Below are 12,321 nucleotides of genomic sequence, written 5' to 3'. Positions count from 1 at the left end.
AGATATATATTTATTTTAAAGTTAATGAATTTTATAATATTTTTTCTCATTACAATAATAAAATATGAATAAATAAATAAATAAATATATTTTGAGTTTAGAGTTTGTTTTAAATGAAAACATTCAAAATAATTTTTTGTTGTTTTGAGTTTTCTTTATAATTCTTTTTTATTTTCAAAGATATATTTTTAAAAACAATAAAGAGAACGCGTTTTCATTATTTTAGAAAATTAAAAACTAAAAATAACTTGAAAATAATAAAGAGAACGCAACCTAACACAACAAGAAAAATACTAAAATGGTATTTTATGTTGTTTTTGTTTTAGTTTGTTCGTATTTTTTTTACCAATTAATGCACTTATATTAAGCCAAAAAAATATATAAGCAAAATATATATGCATATATATATATTATGAACTTCCAGATGCTCTGGAGAAAAAATTAATGTAAATTGTCCTCAATTTTTTTATGATTTGAATTATTTGTACAAAAACTTCTTATACGTACTTGTGTCTCTAAAAATCTCTTTGATTTTTCTTTTCGACTTGAACATACCCTTTATTAGTTTTTGGCAAGTAAATCACACCAAAAGTCACAAAATTTTAGCGTTCTTTTTAATTTGGTCACTAAAATTTAATTTCTTACAAAGTAATAACAAATTTTAAAATATTTTACAATGTGGTCACTAAAATGATTTTTTAACCAAAATTGTTGACGTGGCGATGATGTGGCCATTGGCACGTCAGCAATTTTGGTGAGAAATTATACAAAAATCACTTAGTGACCATATTACAAAACATTTTAAAGTTTTATTATCACTTTACAAGGAATTGAAGTTTAGTGACCAAATTGAAAAGGACACCAAAATTTTATGACTTTTGGTGTGATTTACCCGTTTTTTACGGAGTCAAATAAACTTAAGTTATTTGAGATTTAACCATGGTTTCATCTCTTTTTAGACCTATCAAATGACATTTTACATTTTCAATTTTAAATTCTTTGAAATAATAGTAAAAGTCAAATGAAAGATTAGTTTTTTTTTTTTTTTTTTTTCAATTGGAAACAAAAACTGAATATAAAAATTTGAAATCATAAACAGAGAGTTCACATATACAAAGTAACAACAAAATTAGTTGGCCCTAAATGAATGTTTTTAGAATTGAAATGGAATTTGATATGCTAAAAATGAAATTTGGTGGTGGGTAACAAATGAATCAAATCGTGTGATATTTCCTATTTGTATGAAAAATAATTATAATGTCATACATCTTATTAGACATAGCAATAGGATTGATGACTACTAGCTATATATATATATATATATGAACTTAAAATTTTCTAATATACAAATATAAGCTCCAGGTAGCTAACCAGGGCAGGGATTGAAAACTACTGCCGCAAATTAAGCTAGGGCAAGGTTCTGTAAACACCCAGCAATGTTAGAGCTGAATATATATTTCACAAGTGGGGACTGAATTGGAAAATAAAAAGTTTTGTCCTCGTTTTTCAGTAGTTGCCAAAACTTGAATAATAATGTTTTAAAACTTGTATATATAATAATATTTCGAAGCTTCTTTTTTAAGTAAATTTCAAAACTTGTATTCTAAATTTTGAAACGTCAACTCTATTGGTTTTGAAATATAGCAATATGGTCTTTGAATTCGTGTTGTCACTCTCCCGTGTTCTCTTCTTTCTAAGTCACTCTTTATCAAATACACAAATGTCAAGGACGGTAGCTTTGAAGGCAAGTTTGAAGGTTTCCACGTTATTATTGACCGTAGCTTTCTGGCGATTAGTTTAGTTGTGCTCTAGAAGTGAATTTACCCTCTTATATAACTCTAGGTCAAATTAACTATATGATATCTGATGCAATCAAGAGTTGAGATGGGTCATTCATTAATTGCTTATTGTTAAAACAGTCTTAAAATATAATAATATTGCTGCCCATTCTCATTGATTGCGTGTTTAAGTATAATATCCAGTTGCCTTGTTAAAAGTGTGATGATAAACATGAGAATTAATCATTTTTGTTTAAAATGATTACGCAGAAGACTTGGCAATGAGTCATCGCTCAAGGGCCCCATTCCGCCGTGAATAACGCGGGGGAAGACTAGACTGCCCACCGCCCCCTTCACACGCTTTTCTTTTCTTTTTTTTAATTTTCTGTCCATATATATATATATATATATATGTTCACAAAAGTTAATTGATGAATGAGAAGGATTGGAGGGCATTGTACGTGTATGGGAGGTGTTGGAAACCATGGTCAGTGACAATGCGATGCGCATCACCCTGCAGTGCAGCCAAAAATAAAGCAACAAAACCCCATGTCAACAATGCACTGAACTGAAAAGTTTATATGAAATTTGTCGAATGAAACCTAGGAGAATCCACTATGCTGGAGGAAGATGGATGATCTAATCAGTCACAAAGCCAAAAAAAACAATCAAATGCCTCTCCTTTTTCTGTTCTGTCCTTTCCCTGTCTTACCCAACTTTAATCATGATTCTCTTATCAATACTAATTAAAACCACCCATCTTCTCTCTCTCTATATATATATATATATATCTCTGTCTTTGGACTATGGTATATGGGTGTCAAATTATATGTTCCATGAGCAATGAATTTTGTTTAAGGTATTTTAATATTGAATCCTTACTGCTCTCATTTTCAATTTTTAAATATTTGGGATTTCTTAAAGAAATGACTTAAAAGAGTTTGATATGTGATGATTTTTGTGCTGCTCCGTGTTTGATATCTACTACCCAGCAGCTTCATATATCTTCGTGTTGCAGGGATTCCAGTTTGCCGGTTGAGGTTGGGCCTCACTCTCCCACAGCCCTGTTTCCTTCTGCTGCTTGTAATCTTCTTTTCTAGTCTAGAAATGAAAAAGAAGACTCACCAAGTCCAAACCCTACCAAAGGCCAGACTCCACCCACCCACCCAAATTCATTTAAAAACAAGTCACGCCTTGTGTTGTTTGTTGATTAGATACTTTTTATATCCCATACACTACACTACAGTATGTGTATATAAAAACATACAAGTCTGTGTGTTATTCTGTATCTATTCTATTATTATGCAGACAAATACATCATTTTGATGTTTATGAAGCCTTGTTAATAAAATTATTATTTTTTAAATATTATTTGTATATTTTATTTAAAAAACAAAAATGATGTGAACTCATGGTTTTTAATCAAATATATAGAATTAACTTTAAACTAATTTTATCATTAGTTTATAATTATCCCCTTTTTACATCTCAATTTAAAACCTTTGCATTCTTTCTACAATTTGAAATGAATTTTAATTGAATTGTCGGGGGGGAATGGATGGGTGGTTAATAATGGATCAAACTAGGTCTTTCTTAGAACTTTAGAAAAAAGTGGTCTGTTCAAATTCAACTCATCTAATAAACATAATAAATATAAAGTAGTCATGTTTAGGTTAGTCCAGACTCATTGATAAACCTACTCCTACCAATGCATTCCATTTATATATATATATATTCAAATCTTTATGTATATTCACAAATTAATTTTTTTTTTTTTTTTTTTTGTATGCTCCACCACTACTGCTAGTGCATTTCCTTAATTTTTTTAGATATTATATATATATATATTCAAATTTATACATTTAGCTTTTAAATATATTTTCTGTATTACAGAAAATATGCTTAGAGAGAGAAAGAGAAAAAAATGTTTAATAGTATAGGGAAAAATAGTGAATTTATGCAATTTTTTAATAGCATCAAAGGTTTTTATTGTTTCCAAAAACACACGAGGGTATCACTTGTATTTTTACTTAATAGATCTATGACCAAAATCGAGTAGAGGGAGGATTGGACCTCTTCCCCGCTTTGGTCTGGATAAAATTTTTTGGGTGTGTTTGATTACATTAAGGTGGAAAAGAAGTCATTTTTCAACTTACATGAAAAATGAGAATCATCTTCTCTTAGATATAATTTTTCATGAAAATAGGCAAAAACATGTTTTAATGATTGTATCATGAAATTCAATTCTATAGAAAATATAATATATCAAATACTAAAGATGGAATTCAATTCCTTAGATATGACATTTTTCATGTATTTTTCATATTATCAAACACACCTTTCTAGTTTGGCCGAATCCTATAAATTGTGAATTGTGATGGCCAGGCCAGCCAATTTGGCGTTAAGAAGCGAACGGATATGATTTGTGTTTCTGGGTGACTAGAGCGGATGGACCATTTTGACAAGGGGGTGTCACAAAGCCATGAGGTGTTGTGATTTGGAACACAAGGTGGTAGTTCCAAGTGGGGTTGATATGGCCATGATGGTCGACAATTTGAGTGGAGTTGAGTTTCTTCTGTTGGGGTTGACCCACAACACGCCATAGCATGGTTTCGTAGTGCTTTGGACGTGAGGTGAGGTTGCAGTGGCCAACTTAGAAAATTATTTCAGCGAGGATGAAGTTGCACTGATAACAATGTTTACAAAGATGAATAAAAAAGAACAAGACATCATAAAAACAATACAAATTTTATATTTTTCTCTACTAATCTTATAATAAACACTTACAAATTTGTCTAAAAATTAAAGAATAAAATTTCACTTGTTAGACATACATCTTCAAGATTGAAACTTGATATAGATGAATAAGATAAGGGGAAAACAAATAAAAATAGAAAATTATAAGGGGAAAACAAATAAAAATAGAAAATTATAAGGGTAAATCAACCATATAACTCCCCAAGTTTGGCCCTTTGGTCTCAATGTAAAGTTCTTCGATTAATAATGGTTCAATGTTTTTATTATGTGCCAATTATGTTGATTTAGCTAAAAAAGTAGAGTGGTAAAATAATAATGGATGCACGTTCTTAATAGAAGAATGTACATATATATACATGGTTTGGTACCTAACATCTATCATATTTTTCTCTTCATCATACACCATTATTCGGGGTGTTTTAAAGTTTGGAAGTGTCAAAACTAACAAAAAAACGTGAGAAAACAACAATGGTAGGAGGTAATCCACAATTTATTTTTATTTTTTTTTTGTTTTTGGTAGACGTCATGGTCTTTTTTATTATTATTATATTCATAAAAGAGATAAGCACCACAGCTATATGGAGAATGACACGAGTAAGGGCAATTAATTATATGGGGGTGTTGACCAAGAAAGCTTATGATTTTGAAATAAGAATGAATAGTCGGTATATTAAGTGTTTTTCATTAATTTAATTTTCAGAATTAAAAGAAGCATTTTTTTTATATATAAAACCATTTTAATCAACAATAACACGAATGTAATCATTAAAATACTTATATTATAACAACAAATACAAATTAAATAAAAAATAAAAAAAATAAATAAAAAATGTATGTATAACACGACTCGAACTTAAAGTCTCTAAATATTTGAGCGTGTGTTTTTATTCTTTTAAACATGAACTTGTGTCCAACAAATAACACAAAAAGAAAAATATTAAAATGGTATTTTATATTAAGCAAAAAAAAATACCATTATTTGCTTGATCACAACAATTAATCCACAATTTATTTTCTGCATTGATCTAAATGTTATTAGATGTTTGTAGCATATTAGATTGGTTTATTTGTCTAACAATTGATATCAGAGCCATTATTTACTTTTGCCTTGACGTTTCCAAAATTCTAAAAAAAAAATCAAAAATAGATTTCGTTGAAGTTTAGATTTGATCTGTAATTTTCTGGAATATTTTGATTATTTGAGTTTAGAAATCTTTAGAAAATTATTTTTTTAATATTCTATAATTTGAATCATCTAATTTAATGGTTGAAATCTTGAGATTTAACCGGGTCTACTTGATGGGTTGAAAATATCCGGATAGAGATTGAGGACAACACTGTTCAGCTGGTGTTTCAATTAGGCCATTTAGTGGGCTGATTTTTTATGGGCTAGTGCTTCAATTTGGCCATTCAATGGACTGGTTTTACACGGGCTTTTAAGTGAGGTGGGCCTTATATGTTTTAATTTATTATTGGGTCTAAAAATTTCTAGTGTTTTCATGGGCTTTTAAGTGGGATGGGCTTTGCATGTTTTAATTCATTATTGGGCTCACATATTTTAATTTGCTATTGGGCTTGCATATTTTTCCACTTTGGACTTGCATGTTTTAACCCATTATTTGCCTGCAAAATTAAGGATAGTTGTTGGCCCATTTCTGTTAAAAAAACAAAAAGAATTTTGTAATTATTTGTTTCAACTTATTTGCATGAATTAATTTATTCTATCCATATTAATTTATGCAATATGTTGAATGAGTTCATTTGCATAAAATTAATAATATGTGCATAATATTATGATTTAATTATGCAATATTATGTTTATGTTTATTGCATGATATATGAGAATATTTTTGGTGCATAATTAAAATATGAAATACATATTATTTGCATAAAATTTAATTTTATGCATAATATTTAAATGTCTAGTGATCCATATAATTTTAATTAATTAAGGATTAGCCACAACATCCTTAATTAAATAAAATTATATATTATGTTTAGGATCACATAAAGAATTGTAATTAATTATATTTAATATTATAAATTTTATCCTACATGAACTTTTATTATATTTATATAATTAATTATGATAAAATATCAAATTATTTTCATAATATTCCTACAGGAATTATGAGTTAGTACATAATTTGATAGTTTTATCATAAAGTTTATTTTTAATAGAATTATTCTCATAATATATCCATAAATCATGAATTAAGTATATAATTTGATACTTCTATTATAAAGAACACATGAATCTGTTTGAATTAAAAATTTAGCCCACATGCAATTTTTATGTTATTAGATTCATTTATGTATGATTTACATTGGTAAAACATGCAATTTATTTAATTAGATCTCAAAATTTTGACATAAGCATTTATAATATTTATACAGCTTCACAACTTGTTAATTTCTCTGATATTCGTTGCGATATTCTTGAATTAACAGGTGATAACTTTAAGATATGAAAAGAAATAATTCTTCTCCATCTAGGGTGGATGGACATTGACTATACTATTAGGAAATACGAGCCATTAGCAATCACTGATACTAACATTATAGTGAACATCTCACTTTATGAACGTTGAGAGAGATCTAATTGTCTCAAAGTGATATTCATTAATACTAATTTTTTTGTTGGTATACGTGGTTTTGTCGATTAGCATAAAAAGGTTCAAGACTTGTTGAAAACGATTGATGATCAATTTATCACTTCTAATAAGGCACTTGCAAGCACCATAATTATGAAGTTCTCATCCTTGAGGCTCACCAGCGTGAAAGGTATGCATAAGCACATCATATAGATGAGGGACATTGGGCTCAACTTAAGAAACTCGAGATTACATTATCCGATTTATTTCTTTAGTGCATTGTATCCTGAATACTCTCCCACCACAGTATGGGTCGTTCAAAATCTCGTACAACACAAATAAAGATAAATGGTCAATCAATAAATTAATGATCATGTGTGTTTAAGAGGAATGGAGGCTTGTGATAGAGCATGGTGAAAGTGCAATGCTGACTACAACACAGGGAAAAGGCAAATCTCAGGCCAATCAGAAGGAGAAGGGTAAAATACCACCCTAAACTGATATTAAGAAGGAATCCAAGTGTTTCTTCTATAAGAAGAATGGACACATGAAGAATGATTGCGCTAAATTCAAGAAATGGCTTGAGGATAAAGGTAATCCAACCTCGTTTGTTTGTTATGAATCTAATATGCTTAATGTTAATATTAACACTTGGTGGATTGACTCTAGCTTTACAGTCCATACTGCAAACTCCTTGCAGGGTATGCAAAATCTAAGGAAGCCAGTGAAAAGTGAGCAAAATATCTTATTCGGAAACAAGATGGGCTCACATGTGGAGGCTATAGGGACGTGTGTTTTGACTTTAAGTAGTGGGTTTTTTAAAAAAATTAGATAAGACCTTCTATGTTCTAAGTTTTTCACGAAACTTGATTTCAGTTTCCAGACTTGTGCCTTTCGAATATTCCTTAAAATTTTTAGATATATCATTCAGTTTGTTTTATAACTTTGATTGTATTGGGAATGGTATTTTGTCTTATGGTCTTTATCGTATTAATTTTTAAGACAATGACATTTAGAGTTCAATGCATGTTTATACTAGTACTAAAAAGTATATTATTAACGAGGACTCCTTTATATTAAAAGATTAATGAATGATGGGGTACTTAGTACTCTAGATTTTACTGATTTTGAAACATATGTGGACATCATTAAGAAAAGTAGGCCAATAAGTCCAAGAAATGTGCTAATAGGAGTTCAAACATATTAGAAATGTATATATTGATATATGTAGTCCAGACATAAACTCACATGGTCAGAAATATTTCATCACTTTCATTGATGATTACTCACGATGTATGTATCTCTACTTGCTTCATAACAAAAGCAAAACATTAAATGCCTTTAAGATCTTTAAGGCTAAAATAGAGAAACAATGTGGGAAACAAATAAAAATTATAAGATCAGACAGAGGTGGAGAATATTATAGTAGATACATTGATGATGGATAAGTACGTGGTCCGTTTGCTAAGTTTCTTCAAGAGCATGAAATAGTTGCTCAATACGCCATGCTTGGTTCACCAAACTAAAATGGTGTGGCAGAAAGAAGAAATCAAACATTATTGGACATGGTGCGAAGTATGCTTAACAGCTCCAATCTTTCTAAATCCTTGTGGACTAAAGTACTAAAGACGACTGTCTATATATTAAACCGGGTTTCAACCAACGTTGTTCCAAAGACAATTTGAATTATGAAAAGGTTGGAAATCAGGTTTGCGACATATGTGCATTTGGGGATGCCCGTCTGAAGTGAGAATTTATAATCAACAAGAGAAGAAGTTGGACTCGAGGACCATTAATGGGTTTTTCGTTGGATATGCCAAAAGCTATAAAGGATACAGATTTTATTGTCCATACTCACAGCACTAGAATTGTGGAATTAAGAAGCGCTAAGTTTCTTGAGAATGACTTGATCAGTGGAAGCGATCATATCATGAACAAAATTCCATAACATGATCATTCAGAATTTTAACATTCCACATCAAATGATAGATTGGTTATAGTTCACAGCACTCTTCAAATTCCAACCGATGTTGAACAACCAATCAATGAAGTTCCACAAGCCGCTAGCAACATTCTAGTGGATCAAGTAGTTCAGGAATTACTAGCACCTCCTGAACAGTCGGTTGAATCACAAGCTTCTCAAGAAGATGTTGATACAACATTAAGAAGATCCACTAGAACTAAGAGGTCGACAATCTCTAGTGATTATAGTGTACCTACAAGAATCTGCCTACAACGTTGAAGCCGAAAATGATCCTGAGTCATTTTCACATGCCATGAGTTGCAAATAATCAAAATTATGGTATAATGCCATGAAGGAAGAGATGAGTTCTATGAAGAGTAACGGAGTTTGGGATTTTGTTGAGTTATCTCATGGTGCAAAAACCATTGGTTGTAAATGGGTCTTTAAGACTAAGAAAGACTCATTAGACAACAGTGAGAGTTACAAGGCAAAACTCATTGCTAAGGGATTCACTTAGAAAAAAGGAATCGATTACACGAAAACCTTTTCTCCAGTATCTAAGAAAGATTCATTGCACATTATTGTGGCATTAGTAGCTCATTTTGACCTTGAGTTGCAATAAATGAATGTGAAAATAGTTTTTCTCAATGGAAATCTAGAAGATGAGGTTTATATGAAACAACCTAAAGGATTCCCCTTTAGTGATGGTGAGCATTTGATTTGCAAGTTTAAGAAATTCATATATTCTCTAAAACAAGCGTCCCATCAGTGGTATTTTAAATTTCATGAAGTAATTTATTCATTCGAATTTGTTAAGAACCCATGGATCAATATATATACCAAAAGGTCAATGGGAGTAGGATTTGTTTTCTTATTTTATATGTGAATGATATTTTGTTTGCAACCAATGATAAAAGTTTGCTACACGAGGTAAAACAGTTCTTCTCTAAAAATTTTGATATGAAGAATATGGCTGAGGCATCTTATGTCATTGGCATTAATATCCATAGATAGATTTCAAGGCATCTTGGGTCTATCTCAGGAAACTTGTATCAATAAAGTTTTAAAGAGATTTCGGATAAAGGATTGCTCACCAAGTGTAGCTCCCATTGTGAAGGGTGATAGGTTCAATTTGAACCAATGTCAGAAGAATGTTTTGAAAGGGAACAAACAAAGAACATTCCATATGCTTCTATTGTCGGAAGCCCAATGTATGCTTAGTCTGCACAAGGCCTGACATTATATTTGCTGTAGGAATGTTAGGACAATATCAGAGTAATCCAGGTATGGACCACTTGAGAGCTGCAAAGAAAGTAATGAGGTACCTTTAAGGGACTAAGAACTTCATGCTTATGTATAAACAGACGAATAATCTAAAAATGATTGATTACTCAGATTTTGACTTTGCTCATTGCGTTGATTCATGCATATAAATCAATATCATGATATATTTTTATGATGGTCGGTGGAGTTGATCATGGAGAAATGTTAAGTAGACCTTGACTATTACTTCCACTATGGAAGCCAAGTTTGTCTCTTGTTTTGAGGCTACTTCACACAATGTATGGATCAAAAGTTTCATATTTGGGCTTAAGATTATGGATTCCATTTCTAAGTCATTAAGAATTTTTCGTGACAATTTAGTTATTGTCTTTAGTTTTAAGAACAACAAAAGTTGACGTAGAAATAAACACATCAACATTAAGTACTTAGTTGTAAGGAAATGTGTTAAAGAAAAGAAAGTGGTCATTAAGCACGATTGAGTTGATAATTGTTGATCATTTGACTAAAGGCATGCTCCCATTGAAATTCAAGGATCATGTTGATAAGATGGGACTTGGTTCCACCATGTAATTGTATACATTTGATATTTGAATGAAACTCTTATTTATTATGATGTTTTCTCATATTTATGTGCACCTTAATTTATTTGAGAAAACACATCTGTATAGGACCAAGAACAAACACAGGGTTTATTCATTAAGTAATGTTGCCACATGAAGTATAATTCTTGAGAAAATGAATACATTATAATACATGGAAGGTAAATACGTTGTTAGAGGACTTACTGCCATGATTCATATATTTATTTCTTGAGAAACGACAATCAATGAGATTAAGTTAAGGCATCAAGTTAAACGTATGGACCAAGTGAGAGAATGTAAAGTTCTTTGATTAATAATGGTCTAACGTTTTCATTATGTGCCAGTTATTAGTTCATTGATTGAGTTGTAAATTGATAATAAATGCACGTTCTTGATGAAAAAATGTACATATATATGGTTTGGTCCTTAGGCTCTATCATCATTTTCTCTTCATCATACACCATATTCGAGGTGTTCTAGAGCTTGGAAGTGCCTTGGATGTAATTCACGATTTATTTTTCGCATTGATCTAAACACTATTAGATGTTTGTAGCATGTTAGATTAGTTTATTTGTCTAACACTCAATACTCTCCAAATATTGAAATCGTCTAATCAATTTTTAAACTTCAAAATTAGTAGTAATACCACCCTAAAATTAAGCTTTTGTGAGGTTCTCATCACTAATTTAAAAAGTTTAGGAATTGATTAAATAGACCTTAGAATTTAGATGGGGTCTAGGTCAAATGACAAAAATTTAGTCTGATCAATTTACTCCTATAATAAATACAAACCCCAATAAATCAACTCTAAATAAATAAAATCATTCTCTTTTTAACTCGACCAAATAAAGAGTATTAAAACATTGTTCATATAAATCACTCAACTTATTAGAATGATTAAATTTTAAAGAGTAGAATAGTAGAATTATTTTATGTGTGGCAATGCTTGATAACCAAGCTTGTAACTTGGATCCCTGTAACAATATATATATTTTTATAAAATAGTTAGAAAAAAACTTGCAATCTAAATTGTCTATAATTAGTTTATATTTAAACTTAAGAAATTAAAATAAAAGTTCAAATAATTGAGAGGTATAAGAAATTAAATTTTAAATAGAAGGACCAAAGCCAAATTGGATTCTAATTGAACACTAAGGTTGCGTTTTTTTTTACTTTCAAATTATTTTTAATTCTTAATTTTTTAAAAATAATAAAAACACGTTATTTTTGTTATTTTTAAAAATGTATTTTTGAAAACAAAAAAAAATTATAAAGAAAACTCAAAATAACAAAAAATTATTTTGAGTGTTTTCATTCAAAATAAACTCTAAACTTAAAACACATTTATTTATTTATTTATTTAT

General features: G+C 29.9%; 1 long non-coding RNA gene across 1 annotated transcript; it reads left to right on the top strand.

The window, feature by feature from the left end:
* Window positions 1-2,223: 2,223 nt before the first annotated feature.
* On the top strand, window positions 2,224-3,108 carry LOC127804817 (uncharacterized). Its single transcript, XR_008023746.1, has 2 exons — window positions 2,224-2,637; window positions 2,797-3,108. It is a non-coding gene; the product is annotated as an uncharacterized LOC127804817 (long non-coding RNA).
* Window positions 3,109-12,321: the final 9,213 nt, after the last annotated feature.

The sequence above is a fragment of the Diospyros lotus genome, chromosome 6, assembly GCF_014633365.1.
Source record: "Diospyros lotus cultivar Yz01 chromosome 6, ASM1463336v1, whole genome shotgun sequence".
Taxonomy (NCBI): Eukaryota; Viridiplantae; Streptophyta; class Magnoliopsida; order Ericales; family Ebenaceae; genus Diospyros; species Diospyros lotus.
The sequence above is the reverse complement of the archived record's forward strand: the minus strand, read 5'-3'. Positions and strand labels throughout refer to the sequence as shown.